We start from the raw sequence: 25,319 nt of genomic DNA on the forward strand, positions 1-25,319 counted from the left end.
GAGCTGTTTCGAATCCTGAAAGATGATGCTGGGAAAGTGCTGCACTCAATATGCCAGCAAATTTGGAAAACTCAGCAGTGGCCACAGGACTGGAAAAGGTCAGTTTTCATTCCAATCCCAAAGAAAGGCAAAGCCAAAGAATGCTCAAACTACTGCACAACTACACTCATCTCACATGCTAGTAAAGTAACGCTCAAAATTCTCCAAGCCAGGCTTCAGCAATACGTGAACCATGAACTTCCTGATATTCAAGCTGGTTTTAGAAAAGGCAGAGGAACCAGGGATCAAATTGCCAACATCCACTGGATCATGGAAATAGCAAGAGAGTTCGAGATAAACATCTATTTCTGCTTTATTGACTATGCCAAAGCCTTTGACTGCGTGGATCACAAGAAACTGTGGACAATTCTGAAAGAGATGGGAATACCAGACCACCTAACCTGCCTCTTGAGAAACCTGTATGCAGGTCAGGAAGCAACAGTTAGAACTGGACGTGGAACAACAGACTGGTTCCAAATAGGAAAAGGAGTACATCAAGGCTGTATATATTCACCCTGCTTATTTAACTTCTATGCAGGGTACATCATGAGAAACTCTGGACTGGAAGAAACACAAGCTGGAATCAAGACTGCTGGGAGAAATAACAATAACCTCAGATGTGCAGATGACACCACCCTTATGGCAGAAAGTGAAGAGGAACTAAAAAGCCTCTTGATGAAAGTGAAAGTGGAGAGTGAAAAATTTGGCCTAAAGCTCAACATTCAGACAACAAAAATCATGGCATCCGATCCCATCACTTCATGGGAAATAGATGGGAAAACAGTGGAAACAGTGTCAGACTTTATTTTGGGGGCTCCAAAATCACTGCAGATGGTGATTGCAGCCATGAAATTAAAAGACGTTTACTTCTTGGAAGAAAAGTTTGACCAACCTAGGTAGTATATTCAAAAGCAGAGACATTACTTTGCCAACTAACGTCCATCTAGTCAAGGCTATGGTTTTTCCAGTGGTCATGTATGGATGTGAGAGTTGGACTGTGAAGAAGGCTGATTGCCGAAGAATTGATGCTTTTGAACTGTAGTGTTGGAGAAGACTCTTGGGAGCCCCTTGGACTGCAAGGAGATCCAACCAGTCCATTCTAAACAAGATCAGCCCTGGCTGTTCTTTGGAAGAAATGATGCTAAAGCTGAAACTCCAGTACTTTGGCCACCACATGAGAAGAGTTGACTCTTTGGAAAAGACTCTGATGCTGGGAGGGATAGGGGCAGGAGGAGAAGGGGATGACAGAGGATGAGATGGCTGGATGGCATCACGGACTTGATGGACGTGAGTCTGAGTGAACTCCGGGAGATCGTGATGGACAGGGAGGCCTGGTGTGCTGTGATTCATGGGGTTGCAAAGAGTCGGACACTACTGAGTGACTAAACTGAACTGAAAATGATAGAAAAGTGAAACCCAGTGTTTTATTTAAATGCTATAAAGCAACCTGTTCTAAATAATATTGATAAAATCAATAATATTTCCAATTTTGTGTATTCTGTGACAAATATTCATATTTTATACAGAAACCTCTTTTTGTTCTGCATACTTAAGTGACAGGTATTAAGTCTGAACACATGAAAATTAAAAAATAAGCCAAAAAAACTCTGGGTCTGGTATGAAGTGGTAGATAAACAAATTAAAAAGTAAATTGTATAGCAGATCATTTAGCAGCAGGTGGTACAGAGAAAAGCAAAGCAGATAAATATAGCTTGTTAATAGGGTATCATTTAAAACGCTGAAGTTAGGTAAGACTTTAATAGTGAGGTGACATTTGATCAGATACTTGACGAAGGTAAGGGATTGAGCCATGTTGATGTCTGAAGTATCTGTTGTAAGAACTTTTTAAGAAGGAAAGGTGGATGGAAATGTCCTGAAGTCTGAGTACACATGAAATGTTTGATGGAATATCAAAAAGAATGTGTAGTTGGATCAGAGTGTGATCTGACTTGTTTTGGCAAAATTGCTATGAATACTATGCTGTTAAAAACAAAACAAACAACAACAACAGTAAAAAATGTCTCTGGATGGCGGAAGTTGTAGGATACCTGGAAAAAGGCTAATCCAAAGAAGAGGTCAGAACAGGTCGTATGACTGGAACCAGAGTCATGGTGGTGTGATGGAAGTGATGAGATGTGGTCAGTTCATTGTGGTTAAATAGAGATTCGTCTCAATAGAGGGAAAATCAACAGTATATCTTGTGGATAGCATAAGAGAATGAAAGAAGTCAAGGATGACTCTGAATTTTAGCCTTAGTAATGTGAAAGATTTTTGTTGCCTTTGAGTAAAATGAAGTAGATAATGAAGGATCTGGTTTGAAGGAGATGATGAGGAACTTGATTTCAGATATTATGCTTGAGATCTCTTTGGATATCCAAATGAAAATGAGGAGTATGCATGAGTATTGATTCACAGATGTTCCGATTGGAAATGTAACTTTGGCAATCTTTAAAGTCATAGGACAGGATGATATTATAAAAAGAGGAAGTGAGTATAAATAGAGGAAAGGCTAAATGTAAGCACTGAATTATTTGTACCCCAATGTTAAGCGAGAAGAAACAAGACAAAACACCAGGAAAAAAGGCTGAGAAGTTCGGTACAAGGAAATTCTGGAGAATGTAGAGACCTGGAGGCACAATGAAAATATGTTTTTCACTGAAGACAAGATAATCAGCTATAGTAAATGGTTCTGATACTTTGAGCGAGATGAGTATGGAGAAATGACCATTGGATTTAGTAATCAGGTCATTGATTCTGCAGCTTCAGGAGTATGATGAGATAAGAGACTGATTAGACTGGTCTCAAGTGTGAATGAGTTAGGAAATATAGTATAGAGAGCTCTTGAAAAAAATATAGATAAGTTGCAGAGGTTGCTATAAATAAATTCATGAGGTTTTCATGGGAATAAAGATAAAACAGACTGGATGTCAACAAATAGAATAGAGAAGGGACATATTATGATGCTGAGAGAGAGGAATATTTGCTGCAGTAGTATCTTTGAATAGGTGAAAGTGGTGTTAGTTGTCAGATCATTTAGAATAACTTCATATAAATTACTAAAAGACCAGGAAATCCCTTATCACTTCTTGCCAATTTTTGTTCACTGTAAATGTAATGAACAAATATTTTGATTCATCTTAGTTTTCTCAATTTGAGTAAATCCAACTTTTGCATTTCTTAATAAAAGATTAATTTGGATTTTTTCCAAAATATATAGTGAAATAACTTTTAGAAGTTTTGACTATGTCTGTTTATAATGTGTGAAAAGATTTTATGGTTGTATGATTCATTTGTAGAAAGAGACATTTTTCTTGATTAGCAATGTCATAGCTTGCATTAATCACATTGATCCAGGTAATAGAAATTTATATTTAGCTTATGTTTGACAAGATCCTAGCACTGTCAACAATTTACAAATTAACTAGTCATATGTTTCAAAAGGTAGATAAGTCTCAAAATGATTAAAATCAAAATCAAGTAAAAAAATAATTCAATTCAATATACTCCTAAACTCTTTAGTATAAAAGTAAATAAATAAATAAAATGATTTCATTGAATGCAGTGTTCTCAAAGTGAAGTTCTTTATTTCATTTCACTGAGATGACTCTCAAAAGGCATATGATAGGTACAGAAATAAATATACAGATAAATGGATATATAATGTTCCCACACATACATCTTTGACCATATTATATCTCTTCTTTACTTTCCTTATTCTTTTCTCTTATTTTTTCTTACTCTACCTGCTCTCTTTTGTACATTTATTTCTGGCAATGGAAATTTTAACATACTGCTCATTTTTGTTCCCCCATTTTTTAATGTTGATATAATTTTTATTTCAGATATATTGCATGATTATTTTCCTTTAACTAGGAGATATTACAAGATGTACAGTCTATATTTCACACAACAACAAATATCATTGCAGAGAAAAAAGTAATGATTTTTATATTAATATTTAGATAACAGAACATAAAATACCGAGCAAAAAATTATGAATCCTGAAAATGAAGATCAGAATTTCCTGATGAGAATGTGGCCTTCTCCTGTCTTCTGTGAAAGCGTGCAGTTCCATTGACACTGTTTTCTTGGTATCATTACTATCTGAATAATGCAAAGAGTCTGTACTTTCTAACAGGGTCTATACTTTGAAGTCAGCATGATTTTGGACTAATTAATATATTTGAAATTCTACTTCTCTTCTAAAAAATGAGCATAAAACTACCTTTCTCAGACATTTTCATAGTAATTACACAAACTAATCTGTATAAAATACTTTGCACAGAAAAGGTAGGTAGTAAAATGTCATTAGGTAATGTATTCACTCTAATACAAGTTATATTCAATCTTTCAAACAATTGTTCAGTCATTTGATACATCTATTGACTACTTAAGTGTATGCAAACAAAATTTTAGTAGCAGGGATGCAGCAGTTAAAAAATAATTTCTGCTTTCATGGAGCATATATTCCAGTTTTTTTTCTTTATATCATTTTCAATTTGCCCTTGTTTCTATTCTATTCATGATTATCTCTTATTCTTTTAATTTTTAATCTTTTAAGTTCTTGTTTGCCAAACAGAGTTGACAGTGGTTCATAGACATCATTATTAGGGGTATGTAGCACATTCTGAAGGAAAGTAGATGAAAAAAAAAAAAAACAAAAAGAACAAAGCTTGCCAGTGGGTTGAATATAGTTGCATCTTCTCTTACCGCTTATTGCGGTCTTCTCTTTATTCTCGTTTGCATTAGCAAATCTCAATAGTTCTTTATTTGTCATGGCAAGCTCAGTGAATCTTTTTTTTTTTTTTTCCTGTCTGTACCTGGAACAAAGTTCATGAAATGCTTTGAAAACAATAATATTTATTTTCCTTTGCCTTATTTTCCAGTTCAGTTTGCTTTAATAATTCTTTGTTGAGAAGTCAGTCAGTTCAGTCACTCAGTCTTGTCTGACTCTTTGCGACCCCATGGACTGCAGCATGCCAGGCTTCCCTGTCCATTACCAACTCTGGGAGCTTTCTCAAACTGATGTCCATCGAGTTGGTGATGCCATACAACCATCTCATCCTCTGTCATCCCCTTCCCCTCTTGCCTTCAATCTTTCCCAACATCAGGGTCTTTTCCAATGAGTCAGTTCTTCTCATCAGGTGGCCAAAGTATTGGCACTTCAGCATAAATCCTTCCAGTGAAAATTCAGGGCTGATTTCCTTTAGGATTGACTGGTTTGATCTCCCTGAAGTCCAAGGGACTCTCAAGAGTCTTCTCCAACACCAGAGTTCAAAAGCATCAATTCTTCAGCTCTCAGCATTCTTTACAGTCTGACTCTCACATCCATACATGACCACTGGAAAAACCATAGTTTGACTAGATGGACTTTTGCTGGCAAAGTAATGTCTCTGCTTTTTAATATGCTATCTAGGTTGGTCATATCTCTTGTTCCAAGGAGCAAGCATCTTTTAATTTCATGGCTGCAGTAAACATCTGCAGTGATTTTGGAGGTCCCCCCCCAAATATAGAGTCTGTCACTGTTTCCATTTTTTCCCCATGCATTTGCCAGGAAGTGATGGGACTGGATGCCAATATTCAGTTTTCTGAATATTAAGTTTAAACCAACTTTTTCACTGTCCTTTTTAACTTTCATCAAGAGGTTCTTTGTTTCTTAATCATTTCTGACATGAGGGTGGTGTCATCTGCGTATCTGGGGTTATTGATATTTCTCCCAGCAATCTTGATTCCAGCTTGTTCTTCATCCAGCTCGGTATTTTGCATAGAAGTTAAATAAGCTGGGTGACAATAAATAGCCTTGACGTTTTGGGTAGGACATGGAAAGACTGACAGAGGTTCTCTTTCTTCAAGTTGATTAAAAAATCCCAACTTTCACTTTTAAAAGTCAATAGGCCACCCTCCAGTTTCCCAAGGAAATCTGCAGTTCCTCTTGAAACTTCAAAAATGCTGAATCTTCTGTATTAACATTTAAATTAAAATACCATCCATTCACTTAATTACTGCCAAGAGCTCTTTCCTGCAGTTATCAATATAAGTACAGGCACTTGTAGAAAGGAAATATTTCATGGTGGTATTAGATTCTGTCTTTATTAAACTTTGAAACTTCCTAACATCTGTGTTTTGAGTGCCTCATGGAATCTGAGCTACAAAATGTGAATCATATTCTGGCTTTGTACACATACATGACATAGGGATCTCAGTGGTTGCCACCTGTCATAGTGCACAGCAATACTGCAAAGGTCTGCTGGCAGAGTCATAGTTTTTTGTTTTTTGTTTTTTTTTTTTTCCTCCAGTATCATTCTTTGTGTTTATCTGTACCAACCACCTGTCACTCTCCAGCTTTCACAGATAGTCAGGGTGAGCCCTTCTTCAAAATGAGTCTCCCTATGCCCTGAGAGACAGATGAAATAATGCCCTCCAACAGATGGTCTGCGGTATATACCTCAGTTGAGTATCTAAGCCTGACAAGTAGTCAAGGATTAATGGCAGGTTTGCTAGCATTAACTTAAATAGTGACACAGATCTATACTCTAAAAGCCTTAGAAAAAAGAGATTATTTCAAGATGACAACAATGTTGGCAACTATACTCTATTTAAAATGTGTTTTGGCGATTGCATTTCATTTCATTGCAACATGTCTAAACAACTCAAATATGTGAAATGCAATTGAAAAATATTCCTGTTCCATTATAAAACATTAGTTTGCAGGATTGTACTTTTAAAAATGCTAGTTGCAATGCTTAAGGCTTTCATAAATGCTTACTCTATGAGGAACATATTAATATTAGGATGGTTTAAGATAGGTGAAAGTGAAATTGAAGTCACTCAGTCGTGTCCAACTCTTTGCGACCCCATGGACCGTAGCCCACCAAGCTCCTCCATCCATGGGATTCTCCAGGCAAGAATACTGGAGTGGGTTGCCATTTCCTTCTCCAGGGGATCTTCCTGATCCAGGGATTGAACCCAGGTCTTCCGCATTGCAGGCAGATGCTTTAACCTCTGAGCCCATAAATGGTAAATAAATAGTTTTCAAAGGACTTTAAAAAAAAAAAAAACAGATAAACATAGCTAAGATCTCAGGAGTATAGTGTTTGTTTTGAGAGAGTCATGAAAGTTTTTATTTTTGTTTTAATGAATGATCCATCAACTGTGCCAAAATAAATAGAAATATCAACTGCTGAATTTGTGTTATAAGGAAGGCAAAAGTTTTCCTTTACCCTCCTGGGGTTCCTGGCTGGATCTGAAAATTAAACTGACAAATACAGATTAATAGGAGAAAGGGATACAAACATGTTTAATATGTCTTATGTGACATGGGAGTCTTCACGAGGAAATGAAGACTTGAAAGAGACTGAATATTTTAATGACAGATTTGATGAAAACAGATAGTGTTGAAGAAATATGATGTGGGTCAAGGAGTATGGAGGTAAACATAGTAAACTGGGAGAAATTAGCACAGCCTGTTAGGATTCTTCTTAGCATTTTTTATTTTTAATTTTAATTTTTACCTTATTTTACTTTACAATACTGTATTGGTTTTGCCACACATCGACATGACTCCACCATGGGTGTACATGCGTTCCCAAACATGAACCCCCCTCCCACCTCCCTCCCCATAACATCTCTCTGGGTCATCACCGTGCACCAGCCCCAAGCATGCTGTATCCTGTGTCAGACATAGACTGGCGATTCGATTCTTACATGATAGTATACATGTTACAATGCCATTCTCCCAAATCATCCCACCCTCTCCCTCTCCCTCTGAGTCCAAAAGTCCATTATACACATCTGTGTCTTTTTTGCTGTCTTGCATACAGGGTCGTCATTGCCATCTTTCTAAATTCCATATATATGTGTTAGTATACTGTATTGGTGTTTTTCTTTCTGGCTTACTTCACTCTGTATAATCGGCTCCAGTTTCATCCATCTCATCAGAACTGACTCAAATGAATTCTTTTTAATGGCTGAGTAATACTCCATTGTGTATATGTACCACAGCTTTCTTATCCATTCATCTGCTGATGGACATCTAGGTTGTTTCCATGTCCTGGCTATTATAAACAGTGCTGTGATGAACATTGGGGTACATGTGTCTCTTTCAATTCTGGTTTCCTCGGTGTGTATGCCCAGCAGTGGGATTGCTGGGTCATAAGGTAGTTCTATTTGCAATTTTTAAAGGAATCTCCACACTGTTCTCCAAAGTGGCTGTAATAAAAATATGGAATGCTTCACGAATTTGCGTGTCATCCTTGCGCAGGGGCCATGCTAATCTCTGTATCTTTCCAATTTTAGTATATGTGCTGCTGAAGCGAGTACTTCTTAGCATTTTTTTGTCTTCAGAGATAAGGACTCTGGGTATGTAAAAGGTATCTCTCAATATTAGTGTTTTTTTTTTTTCCCCCTTCTTTTCCTATTAGGGTTTTATTACCAGTTTCAGGAGAGAATAGCAGTGGGGGAAGAATAGAGTGATCTTATTGCTTTTTCTATTTATCCCTATTCTTTCAGCTAGAAGTACTCAATATGCCAAGTAACTATATTTTGGGTTATAATGTCCCCATCTGTAAGAACATTTTAATGTCTTCACTACCACCAGATAACCACTATCGAGGGATTATAACTTGACTTTTCTTTCAAAAGTCTCCCGAACCCATAATCATATTAACCTGCTGCTGCTGCTGCTAAGTCACTTCAGTCGTGTCTGACTCTGTGCGACCCCATAGATGGCAGCCCACCAGGCTCCCCCGTCCCTGGGATTCTCCAGGCAAGAACACTGGAGTGGGTTGCCACCCGAGCCTGGACCAAATTCTTGCACTGTTTCACTTCTCCTCTGGGGGAGAGGCTAAGAGTGTATTGTGTTCTGCTAATATTACCAGCAGTGTTTTTTCTTGAAGTTAGTTGACATATAAATACATTTTCAACATATATTTCACTCCAGTTAGCATTGCTGCTGCTAAGTCACTTCAGTCATGTCCGACTCTGTGTGACCGCATAGACGGCAGCCCACCAGGCTCCCCTATCCCTGCGATTCTCCAGGCAAGAACACTGGAGTGGGTTTCCATTTCCTTCTGCAATGCATGAAAGTGAAAAGTGAAACGGAAGTTGCTCAGTCGTGTCCAACTCTTTGTGACCCCATGGACCCAGGCTCCTCCGTCCATGGGATTTTCCAGGCAAGAGTACTGGAGTGGGGTGCCATCACCTTCTCCACATTAGAGCAAACTAAAAAACAATGAGCTATTAAAAATTGGTCTCCTAAACATGGTCAAGGCCTGCTGTCAGTGATGTGAACATTGTTTGGACCAGAGTTAGAATATACGATTTTTCATCACTGCCTAGCTTTCCTTCTCGTGGACATGTACTGCTATCTGGTTCCTGGGGTGCTTCAATGGCTCATGAAGAATGCCTCAGTTCTGTGTTAAATATTTCTCTGTAATGCTTGCTTTTGATTATAGAAATCAGTTGATTCTGACCAGAACTCTTCCTACATTGTTTTTGTATAAGAACACTAACTTTCCTTTGGAGAATTATCTATCACCTGTTCTTAGTCCAGTGGTTTCAGAACCTTACTTCCTAGTTCTAGAGTTGGATATATTAGTTCATTCTCTGGAAACTGTGACTAGTTGTTATCATAAACATGACCCAGGTCAGGAAAAATTAACCAATCTTAAGATTTTTACTGGAAATGCTTAGAAAGTACTTATTTTAGAAAGCTATGGGAAGAAGGACAGGAGGTAAAGGATGTCACTTTATGATGATTATCTTTGTCACCATTACTGGGAAAGCTGAGCTGGAAATTAAGCGATCATGGAAGAAGCCCAAATTTCTGAAAAGTTTCTAATGCTGTTTGAAGCTCATATTTTAATTTATCTTGTTTTGAACTGCCAGTTATTTAAGTCTATAACTTCACTGCATTTTATGAACTGTTTTGATTTTGGATTCCTACGCACAAAAAAGACATACTTGGTGTATCTTGGCATTCATAAATTTGAACTTAGTTTCCCTCCTTCCCCTACCACTTCCATTTTGCTTGGGAAAGAGAGCTTTTAGTAACAAAGAGAGAATAGATACATGAGAATTATGCTTAGCAATCTTATGTAACTTTGCATTTTTCTGCCACCTAAATGTAACATTTAATACTAAACATCTTAAAATGTTTATGATGTTCACAGTCCTAATAACTAAACACAAAGGATGGATCACTGAATTTGGTAACTTCAAAGAAAATGATCAAAAGTGCCAGTATCATCAAAGACTGATATTAAAAACACAGGCTCGGGCAGTAGTTTGTGAATTGCATGGATGCTTCCACATTTACTTGCCAATCTGTGTTAATTTGAATAAGATATTTAGTAGTCACTTCTGCTCTTCACTTCTGCTCTTCTCATTATGCAGTAAAGTGTTAACACATTAGATGAAGCAGGAAGTGGTATGTGTGAGAAGAGATGTTCTTCACATCAACAAGGTTATTGATTGACAATAAATATATATGTATGCTTATAAAAATTATTCCTATGTTCATCTGACTTGTTTTTAAAAGAGTTTTTCAAAGAGATAGTGATAAATAGAACTTCAAAAAACTAGCAAGGTAAACTCACAGAGAAATGTGGTTAGTTATCTACTCTTAATTTTTAAAGGATATTCTGGGAAAACAGATCAAGGTATTGTTCCCTTGATACACTCTTATATTAGAATGTACCACTTCACAAATTATGATCAAGATTTTCAAAAATTTCTGAGTATGTACTCATGACATCTCCTGAAAGTAAATGCAGGCAAATTTCACTGGATTTTTTATCATTTTTTTTAAGTAAATATAAATTATGCTCTGAAAGCGAAGTATCTATTTGTCCTGCTCACTCCTGTGCTCAGTGTGAACTGACTACCCTTTCTTGCCCTGCACACATGAGGGGGTCATGAAACAAGGAGGATATCTTTTCAAAGTGGAAGTTGAAGAGAAGACATTTATTTATTCCTATAATCCAGGGATATCTTTGCTTGGAGCATAGTGTGAAATCATTCTGGGACACAGCTACACGGAGGCATCCGTATTCCAACCATACTCAAATCCAAAATGAGATAAGAGAAGGAGAGATAAAGAAAAACTAAGCATAAATCTCTTCTCTGGATTTGTCAGGGTTTTTCAAAAAGTTGGGGGCGGTTTTATGTCATAGTTGTTTACATTATTGCTTGAAAGTGAGCACATATCTTAGAATGTTCTCTATTTCTTCATTTGTAACATTAAAAAAAATACACTGCCAGGAGACATATGATGTCCTAATTATGTCCCTAGTCATGGGCATGACCTTAGTGTTTTCTATGTTAAGACAGAGAAAATGAGGTTCTATATGGTTAAGGACTTTAAATGCATACATGCAAATTGTCTCTATACTTAGAAAACAGAAATTTCAAAAGGAAGTTTGGAAATAGACATTTTTTCAAGGATTCATATATTTTATGAAAGGACTGGATATTTATTTATTTATTTATTTTTTGGATATTTATTTAATATATCAATTTTATTAAACCAATTCATACTAGTTCCTATTAAAGTATTCTTATTTTGAAAATTGTGTTCTGTTTTATTGCTAAATTAACAGCAAATTATAGAAACTCTCTTTCTGCAATCTGCACACAGGAAAACCCAGATATTCACTTGATAGGATTTGAGTGGAACTGAACACTTTTAGAAATAATTTGCTTTGAATATCCTGTATTATATTCATCATTGTAAAGAAAATAATTGTAATAGCTTTCAAATGCCTACTTAAAATCTAATTTAAGATATCAAGTGATTTTTCCCCCCTATTTATCTAAAAGTACTGATAAGAAGCAAGATAGATGAAGGGAGAGGGAAAGATGGATCAGGAACACAAGTAAAAGGAAAATGATAGGCAGTGAAGGACATGCCTGAGGGCACATGCCATTGAGATGAGAGAAGAGGAGAGTCAGTGGGAGATTTGAAAGTGAGAGGGCAGAGGATGCCAGACCTAAAGGAGGCAAGGATGAAAGAAAATTCAGGCACAAGTCAGGAAACTTGGGAGAATAAAATCACACAGAGAAATGATATAACTAGGAAAGCCTCAGCTGAAGAAAAGACTTAAAGAATATAATCTAATATTTACCAGATTAAAATATATACATATACACATATGTATATATACATATAGACACACACAAATGCATTACTTTATTGAAAATAAAAGTTCAAAACTCAATCCAAAAGTTAGGGTTTTATTTGAATTTCCTTCGTAATGATATTATCCAAGATTCACTACAGTTTGAATCTATTGATTCTGTTTCCTTTATAAAGGATAAAACACCCGCAATTAAGTATAAAAGAAATGTTTGCATATTTATATGCAGATATTCAAAACTGAACAATTTGATATACACTAAGAAATTTGTGAGGAACTATAAATTACATTCAGTGGACTTTATATTATTATATAAGTTATAATTTAAATATTTCAATTCAGTACATTTATATCAAAAGCATATTCATGTTTTTATTTTTCATATATATCCTCACCAATATTCTATTCAACTAATGTTCATTAGAGCTCCTTTGGTTGTTAAGAGAATGAAAACCAGCTCAAATAAGCTTAAGCAATAAAGAAGGAGCTCTTCATCCATGGCTTCCTCTAGGTACTCAAATAGATTCTTTCTTTGATATATTTTTTCAGGTGTCTCATGACTCATGCATAAATAAAACTTCAGGGGGTATTCTAATTCATCCTGTTCAGGCCTTTTGTTGTCATTGGTAATAGGCATGGTAGTGACTGCCACAAAGGAGACAAGGAAGTGGCTGCCCCCCAAAAATCAACTAAGAAAGGAATAGATGCAAGACAAGGGAAAAACAACAGATAATACATGTATCTGAATTCCTGACAGCCTAGCTACATTTATTTTTAATTGGAGGATAGTTGCTTTACAATGTTGTGTTACTTTCTGTTGTACAACAATATGAATCAGCTACACAAATACCACATCCCTCTAGAGCCTTCTCTTCTCCCCATTCCAGCCCACTAGGTAATCACAAAGCACTGAGCTGAGCTCCCTGTGTTAGAGAGACGCTTACCACTAGTTATATATTTTACACATTGCAGTGTATCTATCTATCTATCTATAGATATGTATCTATATGTATATAAAGATTGAAGGCAGGAGGAGAAGGGGATGACAGGATGAGATGGTTGGGTGGCATCACCAACGCAATGGACATGAGTTTGAGTAGGCTCTGGGAGTTGGTGATGTTCGGAAGCCTGGTATGCTGCAGTCAGACAGGACTGAGCAACTGAACTGAGTGTAAGTATTTCAGTACTACTCTCAATTCTAACAGACAAAATTTCAAATTGCTTCCGCCCCACCCAGACCTAATATAATAAAATTCTCCCAGCTATGACTAAAATTACCTTTGCCAGGAGGGGAACATTCAAATTTGTGGTTTATACTTCTCATTTCTCTCTCATGTTACCTAAAAGATATTCACCATTATGCTGCTTGAGAATTAAAGTCATCCTATTGAATGAAAGGTATGAAGAATCAGAAGAGAAATGAGGAAAGATTGATGTCATGTTGTTCAGTCACTAAGTTGGGTCTGACTCTTTGCAACTCCATGACCTGGAGCATGCTAGGCTTCCCTGTCCTTCACTGTTGCCCAGAGTTTGTTCAAACTCATGTTCATTGAGTTAGTGGAACCATCCAACCATCTCATCCTCTGTCGTCCCCTTCTCTTCCTGAGCTCAATCTTTCCCATCATCAGAGTCTTTTCCAATGAGTTGTCTCTTCCCATTAGGTGGCCAAAGTAATAACAATTCAGCTTCAGCATCAGTCTTTCCAATAAATCAGTTCAGTTCATTGATTTATTTTAGGATTGACTGGTTGGATCTCCTGCAGTCCAAGGACTTTCAAGAGTCTTCTCTAGTACCGCAGTTCAAAAAAACTAATTCTTTGGTGCTCATCCTTCTTTATGGTCCAAATCTCACATCTGTACATGAATACTGGAAAAACCATATCTTTGACTATACTGACCATTGTCAGCAAGTCATGTCTCTGTTTTTTAATGCATTGTCTAGATTTGTCATAGCTTTTCTTCCAAGGAACAGGCATCTTTTAATTTCATGGCTGCAGTCACTGTCTGCAGTGATTTTGGAGATCAAGAAAATAAAATCTGCCACTGTTTCCACTTCAGTTCAGTTCAGGTCAGTCACTCAGTTGTGTCCGACTCTTTGCGGCCCAATGGACTGCAGCACACCAGGCCTGCCTGTCCATCACCAACTTCTGGAGTTTACTCAAACTCATGTCCATTGAGTCCATGATGCCATCCAACCATCTCATCCTGTTTCCCCTTCTCTTCCTGCCTTCAATCTTTCCCAGCATCAGAGTCTTTTCCAATGAGTCAACTCTTCACATGAGGTGGCTAAAGTATTGGAGTTTCAGCTTCAACATCAGTCCTTCCAATGACCACTCAGGACTGATCTCCTTTAGGATGGACTGGTTGGATCTCCTTGCAGTCCAAGGGACTATTCCCTATCTATTTGCCATGAAGTTATGAGATCAGATGCTGTGATCTTAGTTTTTTGAATGTTGAGTTTTAAGCCAGATTTTTCAGTCTCCTCTTACACATTCATCAAGAGGCTCTTTAGCTTCTCTTCATTTTCTACCATTAGAGAGATGTCATCTGCATATCTGAGGTTGTTGATAATTCTCCCAACAATCTTGATTTCAATTTATGATTCATCAAGTCCAGCATTTCACATGTTGTACTCTGCATATAAGTTAAATAGTCAGTGTGACAATATGCAGGTTAGATGTACTCCTTTCCCAGTTTTGATTCAGTGCATTGTTCCTTGTCTGGTTCTAACTGTTGCTTCTTGACCTGCATACTGGTTTCTCAGATAAACTTCAACAGGTTTCTCAGGAGACTATTAAGGTTGACTTGATACTCCCATCTCTTTAAGAATTTTCCAGTTTGTTGTGATCCACATAGTAAAAGGCTTTAATGTATTCAATGAAGCAGAAGTCTGTGTGTTTTTTTTGGAATTCCCCTGCTTTTTCTATGATCTAACAGATGTTAGCAGTTTGATTTCTAATTCCCGTCTTTTCTAAATGCAGCTTATACATCTGAAAGTTCTCAGTTCCCGTTCTGTTCTGAAGCCTAGCTTGAAGGATTTTGAGCATTGCCATACTAGCATATGAAATAAGTACAATTGTGTGGTAAGCTGAACATTTTTGGTATTGCCTTTCTTTGGCATTGGAATGAAAACTGACCCTTTCCAATCTTGTGGTCACTGCTAAATTTTTCAAATCTGCTGACATATTGAGTGCAGCAAGTTCATAGCATCATCTTTTAGGATTTGCTTCCTAAGGCCTACTTGACTTCATACTCTAGGATGTCTGGCTCAGGTGAGTGACCATACCATCATTACTGATGGTGTCATTAAGTTATTGATGGTTATCTGGACCATTAAGACCTTCTTTGTACAGTTCTTCTGTGTATTCTTGCCACCTCTTCTGAATCTCCTCTTCTGTTATGTCCTTGTCATTTCTGTACTTTATTGTGACCATCTTTGCATGAAATGTATCCTTCATATCTCCAATTTTCTTGAAGAGTTCTTACCTCCTTAATTCTGGGTTCTGAAACTCCAATTAGAAAAGCATTTCAACTGTTAGCAAGCTTTCTTTTCCTTCTCCTACCTTAAATCTGCTCTTCTTAATATGTTCAACCTTCTCTCCTTTTACACACATCATGTTTATTCATCAATTATCAGTAAGAGAAAAAAGAAAAGATAAAGAAAAAGAAAAGATAAAGCCAATACTTGCCAAAGCATTCTCTGTCTTTACACAAAATAAAAGAAAGTCCAAATACTCAATACAGTGAAACTCCCTTCCTCCTGTTTATAGATTTTGTTTTTTGGTAACTTAAATTTTGCAATGCAGACAATTAGTTAAACTGCTGAATATGTTCTTATATATGCATAGGAAAATTGACTGTGAAGTCTTTTGACCCATCAAAGGAAAAACTGGGATTTATAAAGACAAAAATCCAAAAAAGTTTCCCACATGCAAATGTGAGTGTTTTGTTTTACAAATCATTGGTTTTGTAAATCGAGTGTGTTGTATTGGAGCTCTGTATAATTTTACTCTTCCACCAGGTCCTTTAAATTGTGTCTTTCCCACCGCCACCCCCCGCCCCCAAGATCTGTGTGAGTTCACGTATCCCTTTATGATGCAGTTTTTCTTTCTTTCTTTTTTAATACCCATAGCTTTTTCTCAGCTTATGGCACTAAAGGAATATTGGATTACAGAGCCAGACAAACACAAAAATCAGTGCTGCAATCAAGGCCTTTCTCTGTATCTACGTATTTGAAAATGACTATTGCTTGTCTTCTATTATGTACTCAACACTATGTAAGGATGTAAGGGATAGGTCCTTATAAGGAACAAGGCAGGTTTTGTTCTTACACTCATGGAGTTCACAAAACAGGAGAGAGCAAGTAACATTAATTTAGCATCCATTATTTTCTATACTAAGTGAACACTTTAAATACATTTGTTACTGTGAATAGTATCCATGATAACTCAATAAAGAAAGCACTGCATTATTCTGATGAACCAATAGACATATTTACTTCATTCTTCCTAATCTTGTGCAGTAGGTTATATTACTAACTTAACTGGCTTAAAATAAAAAAAAAATACACAGCTGGATCTTTATATACAGGACTATGTTTGTACTGAATCATAAATCATGTATGTGTTTAATATGGTGTCAGTCAGGCCTCTAATATCTTACTGTATTTGTATCTTAAGACCATGTATCTTCCTCTTCTGTTTTTTTTTCTAAATCCATATTTCATTTTCTGAAACATGTCTGAAGTTTTAAATAATTTTACCCACCAATTATTATACTTTTCACTGAGGTATGAGTAACTAAGGGTCTTCCCTGATGGCTTAGTGGTAGAGAATCCACCTGCTAATGCAGGAGACTTGGGTTCAATTCCTGGGTTGGGAAGATCCCTTGAAGAAGGGAATGGCAACCCACTCCAGTATTCCTGCCTGGGAAATGCCATGGACAGAAAAGCCTGGCAGGTACAGTCCATGAGGTTGCAAAAGAGTCAGACACACAAACAATAACAACAACAGCATAACAAATTAATGGATATAACTGGAGCTAGATGGAGCCTTAAGCATTTTAAGAGTGACATATATTAACTGAAGCAAATTTATATATATATTTTGTTTGAATAACTTGATTTATTTCACTCTTTAGACAAATGCATATAATATTGTGTTCTTATCAAAAAATTCTGCTAATCACTTTCTGTACGTGGTACCTCATGAGGAAATTCAATCAGCATTGACATTACTTTCTACATAAGGGAAACTAGAAGCATGAACATGACAAATAATTTTACCTTAATTGACTTAAAATATTGAAGACTAGTTTTAATTTGGAAAGAACATACATATATGAACTGACAGTGATTTTTTTTCCCTGGCATATTTATCATCCAATCATTGACTTCCCTGGTGGCTCAGATGGTAAAGAATCTGCCTGCAATGTGGGAGACCTAGGTTCGATCCCTGGGTAAGGAAGATTCCCTGGAGAAAGGGAATGTCAACCCATTCCAATATTCTTGTCTAGAGAATCCTATGGACAGAGGACCCTGTCAAGCTACAATCCATGGGGTCACAAAGAGTCAGACATGACTGAGCAACTAACACAGACACATATACAAACATACACACACACACACACACAAACAGCACACTATAATTGGTTAATTTCATCAATGTTTTTGTTTCTTTAAAGAATTTTGAAAAGATCTGAAATATCCATATGGATTACTATCTTTGAATTGAAATCTAATTTAATCAAATCTGCTAAATATAGCTGCTTAAAATTTGATGTTGATAATAATTAAATGATATACTATATATAAATATTAAGATTTCTTATTTTAATTTTTTCTAGTGTATATCTATCTCTGTATTATCAAGCAAAAATTAAAATACAGCTATTCTAAATTATAATAATTTGATGTTTATCATATTAATGGGGAATATTATTTTAGTTTATCAATATTTAATAACAATTTTGATTAAATCATTAGCATTTAAGACTGAATTAATTTTGAGCATCCTTGGCTCAGATTATATTTAGTTTGATGTGATATTATATATATTTAATTTAAACTGTAAGCCATGAGAATAAAATACATCCATTATTTGCCAAACAATATTTACTAAGAATTACACTAATACATCCTTGGCTCATCGTTTGTTGATTGTACTATCTCAGTTCACTAGAATATCACCCTTAAACCAGATTTTTAAAAGTTTATAAAGAACTAGCAATTTATGAAAATTTTAACCTGAAGAATTTAATCCAAAGAGTCTATCTTAATGAAGTTTGATGACCAGTCTTGTCTAAAACCACTATAAATTACTCTATCTGCCACTTTGATTGTCTGTGAAGATCCACATAATAAAGTTCAAGTACAACAATTTAGGGAAGTGAGCCAATACTCCTTAGTGCCGAGGTCACCTTTCTATCCTTAGCGAAAAGGAGAGTATTTTATCTTCTGAGTCTGTAGAGTATTAGTTTATTGTTTCTTGCTTTTCAGAGAGCTTTTACATACTTTACAACATTTAATCCTTAAAATAGCTCAGTAGGAAAGAAAGACAAACATTGTTCTTAAATCGTGGTTAAAAAAGTAATCTGAAGGCACAGAGATTAAGTGACTTGCTAAAATCAAATAAGTAGCTAGAATAATAATGCAACTCAAGTAATATTTGAATACATGCCTCCGTTTTTTAAATTTACACCAACAAACATCCTCTGGCGTTAGATGTATCTGTGTAATGTGTAATCTGTATATTTAATAGATATGGATACAATATTTATATGTGAGTCACCAACCCCTTAGTATCAAGATCTCTACTGTTAATATTAGTCAGAATATGACTGTTGAATTAAAAACAGGGAATTATAAGTGTATTTATATGATGGATTTTTAAAGATACCTCTTTTTTTCTCTATTCAGGTATCTCTGTTGCTAATTTATTTGAATACAAATGGTGGGCTTATTTTAATATAAATCACTGAGTTTCACACTGTTCCTTATGTTCAGACTATGCACCCTCCTTTACGTGTTTCAACTGTGTACACCATTGATTACAAGGGATGATAGGCAGGAGAATCTGAATGAATGCATGTCCCTCCTGACTGCTGATAGGTAAGCAGGACCACACTTTTCTGTCAGTTAGCTACATAACATTTCATTGTTTACAAATCCTAAAGATACATTGGTTAATTTTAAGAAGCATAGAAAACACTTCTACTATATTCTTTTTATGTTAAAGAATTAGGTTATTCTTTTTAGTAGAATTGGCCAGTTCCATGTATTCATTCAGGGATTTATAAACCCCATAAAGAAATGCAAAACGAATTTGCATGACACATAAAAAAGACTGTTTTATTCTTCGAAGTATTTAAAATGGCCTTAGCTATATTCAGCTTCTGCAATTTTTGCTAGTGCTTATACATACTCCTGGCAATACAGATGTAGCTTGCAAAGCAACTTAGAAATAAGAGAAAAGTTCTTTAATTTCCACCTTGATGAAAGTGAAAGAGGAAAGTAAAAAAGTTGGCTTAAAGCTCAACATTCAGAAAACGAAGATCATGACATCTGGTCCCATCACTTCATGGCAAATAGATGGGGAAACAGTGGAAACAGTGTCAGACTTTATTTTTCTGGGCTCCAAAATCACTGCAGATGGTGACTGCAGCCATGAAATTAAAAGATGCTTTCTCCTTGGAAGGAAAGTTATGACCAATCTAGATAGCATATTCAAAAACAGAGACATTACTTTGCCAACAAAGGTCTGTCTAGTCAAGGCTATGGTTTTTCCTGTGGTCATGTATGGATGTGAGAGTTGGAGTGTGCAGAAAGCTGAGCACAGAAGAATTGATGCTTTTGAACTGTGGTGTTGGAGAAGACTTTTGAGAGTCCCTTGGACTGCAAGGAGATTCAACCAGCCCATCCTAACAGAGATCAGCCCTGGGTGTTCATTGGAAGGACTGATGTCGAAGTTGAAACTCCAATATTTTGGTCACCTCATGTGAAGAGTTGACTCATTGGATAAGACCCTGCTGTTGGGAGGGATAGGGGGCAGGAGAAGGGGACAACAGAGGATGAGATGGCTGGATGGCAGCACTGACTCGATGAACATGAGTTTGGGCAAACTCCTGGAGCTGATGATGGACAGGGAGGCCTGGTGTACTGAGATTCATGGGGTCGCAAAGAGTCAGATATGACTGAGTGAACTGAACTGAACTAGATAAAATATTTTGAATAATAGTTTCAATATAAAACAAGCCTTTTCTGGCCATTTTATTAATTAGAGATTGAATGAGGCTCCTGAGAATCACTGACACTAGATTTTTTTTAAAGTAGTACTAACTATAAACATGATATCCTTTTTAAAACATTGGGAAAGACTTTTAACCAAAAAGTTTTGTATATAACTGAATGTTACCACTTTTTAAAAGCTTTACTTATGCTTCATTTGCTATTATTTTCTCCCATTCAGAAGGCTGTCTTTTCACCTTGCTTATATTTTGCTTTGTTTTGCAGAAGCTTTTAATTTTAATTAGATCCCATTTGTTTATTTTTGCTTTTATTTCCAGAATTCTGGGAGGTGGATCATAGAGGATCCTGCTGTGATTTATGTCTGAGAGTGTTTTGCCCATGTTCTCCTCTAGGAGTTTTATAGTTTCTGGTCTTACATTTAGATCTTTAATCCATTTTGAGTTTATTTTTGTGTGCGGTGTTAGAAAGTGATCTAGTTTCATTCTTTTACAAATGGTTGACCAGTTTTCCCAGCACCACTTGTTAAAGAGATTGTCTTTTCTCCATTGTATATTCTTGCCTTCTTTGTCAAAGATAAGGTGTCCATATGTGTGTGGATTTATCTCTGGGCTTTCTATTTTGTTCCATTGATCTATATGTCTGTCTTTGTGCCAGTACCATACTGTTTTGATGACTGTGGCTTTGTAGTAGAGCCTGAAGTCAGGCAAGTTGATTCCTCCAGTTCCATTCTTATTTCTCAAGATTGCTTTGGCAATTTGAGGTTTTTTGTATTTCCATACAAATCTTGAAATTATTTGTTCTAGTTCTGTGAAAAATGTGGCTGGTAGCTTGATAGGGATTGCATTGAATTTGTAAATTGCTTTGGGTAGTATACTCATTTTCACTATATTGATTCTTCCGATCCATGAACATGGTATATTTCTCCATCTATTAGTGTCCTCTTTGATTTCTTTCATCAGTGTTTTATAGTTTTCTATATATAGGTCTTTAGTTTCTTTAGGTAGGTATATTCCTAAGTATTTTATTCTTTTTGTTGCAATGGTGAATGGAATTGTTTCCTTAATTTCTCTTTCTACTTTCTCATTATTAGTGTATAGGAATGCAAGGGATTTCTGTGTGTTGATTTTATATCCTGCAACTTTACTATCTTCATCTGACAAACAACTAATCTCAAAATATACAAGCAACTTATGCAGCTCAATTCCAGAAAAATAAACGACCCAATCAAAAAATGGGCCAAAGAACTAAATAGACGTTTCTCCAAAGAAGACATACGGATGGCTAATAAACACATGAAAAGATGCTCAACATCACTCATGATTAGAGAAATGCAAATCAAGACCACAATGAGGTACCACTTCACACCAGTCAGAATGGCTGCGATCCAAAAATCTGCAAGCAATAAATGCTGGAGAGGGTGTGGAGAAAAGGGAACCCTCCTACACTGTTGGTGGGAATGCAAACTAGTACAGCCACTATGGAGAACAGTGTGGAGATTCCTTAAAAAATTGCAAATAGAACTACCTTATGACCCAGCAATCCCACTTCTGGGCATACACACCGAGGAAACCAGAATGGAAAGAGACACATGTACCCCAATGTTCATCGCAGCACTGTTTATAATAGCCAGGACATGGAAACAACCTAGATGTCCATCAGCAGATGAATGGATAAGAAAGCTGTGGTACATATACACAATGGAATATTACTCAGCCATTAAAAAGAATTCATTTGAATCAGTTCTGATGAGATGGATGAAACTGGAGCCGATTATACAGAGTGAAGTAAGCCAGAAAGAAAAACACCAAAATAGTGTACTAACACATATATGGAATTTAGAAAGATGGCAATGATGACCCTGTATGCAAGACAGGAAAAAAGACACAGATGTGTATAACGGACTTTTGGACTCAGAGGGAGAGGGAGGGGGTGGGATGATTTGGGAGAATGGCATTGAAACATGTATACTATCATGTAAGAATTGAATCGCCAGTCTATGTCTGACGCAGGATACAGCATGCTTAGGGCTGGTTCATGGGGATGACCCAGAGAGATGTTATGGGTAGGGAGGTGGGAGGGGGGTTCATGTTTGGGAATGCATGTAAGAATTAAAGATTTTAAAACTAAAAAAATAAAAAAGTAAATAAAAAAAAAAGATTATGGGAAGTGGGGGGAACTGGATGAAGGTGGTCAGAATGTACAGGCTTCTAGGTACAAGATAAACAAGCCCTCGGAATGTAATGTGCAGCGTGATTAATGTAATAAACACTGCTGAATATGTAAAAAAAAAAAAGAAAGCTTTACTTAAAATGAGGTGAGGTAATGGTATTGATGCTTTTGAACTGTCATGTTGGAGAAGACTCTTGACAGTCCCATAGACTGCAAGGAGATCCAACTCGTCCATTCTAATGGTGATCAGTCCTGGTTGTTCTTTGGAAGCACTGGGGCTAAACCTGAAACTCCAGTACTTTGGCTACCTCATGTGAAGAGTTGACTCACTGGAAAAGACTCTGATGCTAGGAGGGATTGGGGCAGGAGGAGAGGGGGATGACAGAAGATGAGATGACTGGATGGCATCACCGACTCGATGGACATGAGTTTCAGTGAATTGTGTGAGTTGGTGATGGACAGTGAGGGATGGCGTACTGCAGTTCATGGGTTTGCAAAGAGTCGGACACAACTGAGTGACTGAACTGAACTGAACTGAATGGGTTTGAATAATTTCGAATATTTTTTTTTAATTGAGAATTAGCCTCTTTCAACTTTTAGATTGGGTAAAAAATGTAAACGTTTTAACTAAAACTACCTTCTTGGGATAAACCTTAGAAATGAATTTATGAGTCCAGTTTAGACTTTGAAAATTTCTGGATAGCAATTGGCCTAAATCATTTAACACATTTTGCCCAAGTTTTTTATAATATAGAATGTTGGACTAGACTTATTTTTAAGTTTCACACTAAAAGTGATATATTATGTTACAAATTTCCAGGCTCTTTGTTCTGGATACCCTTGAGTATTTGAAAAAACTAGGAGATTATTGTCAGTTATATGTTTAGCAGATGCCATCTGTTTCTGCACATTTTATAAGCAATTTTTAAAGCACACCTGTTTGAACAACAGCAAGATATGCTGGAAAAATCATGGACTTAGAATAACACAAAACTAATTATGAATCCTGGCCCTCCAACCAAGTAGTTGAATAGATCAGGCAGATTTTAAGAACCTTTAACCTGTTTTCATTCTTCAGCATGGTGGAAATAATAATTCTCATCTGGCAAAGTTGTGAAGAACTAATGAGCTACTGTACTTAGTGCTTACACCTGTAATACTTGCTATTAATTCTGAATGATCCTTTGAAAACCATCAGTTCAGTTCAATTCAGTTGCTCAGTCATGTCCAACTCTTTGCGACACCATGCATTGCAGCACCCCAGACCTCCCTGTCCATCACCGACTCCCGGAGTTCACTCAGACTCACATCCATCAAGTCAGTGATGCCATCCAGCCATCCCATCCTCGGTCGTCCCCTTCTCCTCCTGCCCCCAATCCCTCCCAGCATCAGAGTCCTTTCCAATGAGTCAACCCTTCCTATGAGGTGGCCAAAGTACTGGAGTTCCAGCTTTAGCATCATTTCTTCCAAAGGAATCCCAGGGCTGATCTCCTTCAGAATGGACTGGTTGGATCTCCTTGCAGTCCAAGGGACTCTCAAGAGTCTTCAACACCACAGTTCAAAAGCATCAGTTCTTCGGGGCTCAGCCTTCTTCACATTCCAATTCTCATATCCATACATGAATACTGGAAAAACGATAGCCTTGACTAGACGGACCTTAGTCAGCAAAGTAATGTCTCTGCTTTTGAATATGCTATCTAGGTTGGTCATAACTTTTCTTCCAAGGAGTAAGCATTTTTTAATTTCATGGCTGCAGTCACCATCTGCAGTGATTTTGGAGCCCAGAAAAATAAAGTCTGACACTGTTTCCACTGTTTCCCCATCTATTTGCCATGAAGTGATGGGACCAGATGCCATGATCTTCGTTTTCTGAATGTTGAGCTTTAAGCCAACTTTTTCACTCTCCTCTTTCACTTTCATCAAGAGGCTTTTCTGTTCCCCTTCATTTTCTGCCATAAGGGCGGTGTCATCTCCATATCTGAGGTTATTGATATTTCTCCTGGCAATCTTTATTCCAGCTTGTGCTTCTTCCAGTCCAGCGTTTCTCATGATGTACTCTGCATATAAGTTAAATAAGCAGGATGAAAATACATAGCCTTGAAAACCATATATCAATATAAATTTACAGTGTTGGTGGGAATGCAAACTAGTACAGCCACTATGGAGAATAGTCTGGAGATTCCTTAAAAAACTGGAAATAGAACTGCCTATGACCCAGCAATCCCACTGCTAGGCATATGCACTGAGGAAACCAGAATTGAAAGAGACATGTGTACCCCAATGTTCATCGCAGCACTGTTTATAATAGCCAGGACCTGGAAGCAACCTAGATGTCCATCAGCAGATGAATGGATAAGAAAGCTGTGGTACATATATACAATGGAGTATTACTCAACCATTAAAAAGAATACGTTTGAATCAGTTCTAATGAGGTAGATGAAACTGGAGCCTATTATACAAAGTGAAGTAAGCCAGAAAGAAAAACACCAATACAGTATACTAACACATATATATGGAATTTAGAAAGGTGGTAATGATAACCCTGTATGCGAGACAGCAAAAGAGACAGATGTATAAATCAATCTTTTGGACTCTGTGGGAGAGGGAGAGGGTAGGATGATTTGGGAGAATGGCATTGAAACATGTATAATATTACATATGAAATGAATCACCAGTCCAGGTTCAATGCATGATACTGGATGATTGGGACTGGTGCACTGAGATGACCCAGAG

The 25,319-nt window shown here is 36.7% G+C and overlaps 1 protein-coding gene and 1 non-coding gene across 2 annotated transcripts in view; one reads left to right on the forward strand and one right to left on the reverse strand.

Moving 5' to 3' along the window:
- The window catches only part of PCDH15 (protocadherin related 15), a 1,094,267-nt gene that overhangs the window by 51,071 nt on the left and 1,017,877 nt on the right, over positions 1-25,319 (forward strand). The window lies entirely within an intron of this gene.
- On the reverse strand, positions 8,255-8,358 carry LOC114110345 (U6 spliceosomal RNA). Its single transcript, XR_003586627.1, has one exon. It is a non-coding gene; the product is annotated as a U6 spliceosomal RNA (small nuclear RNA).

The sequence above is a fragment of the Ovis aries genome, chromosome 22 (genome assembly GCF_016772045.2).
Source record: "Ovis aries strain OAR_USU_Benz2616 breed Rambouillet chromosome 22, ARS-UI_Ramb_v3.0, whole genome shotgun sequence".
NCBI classification, from domain to species: Eukaryota; Metazoa; Chordata; class Mammalia; order Artiodactyla; family Bovidae; genus Ovis; species Ovis aries.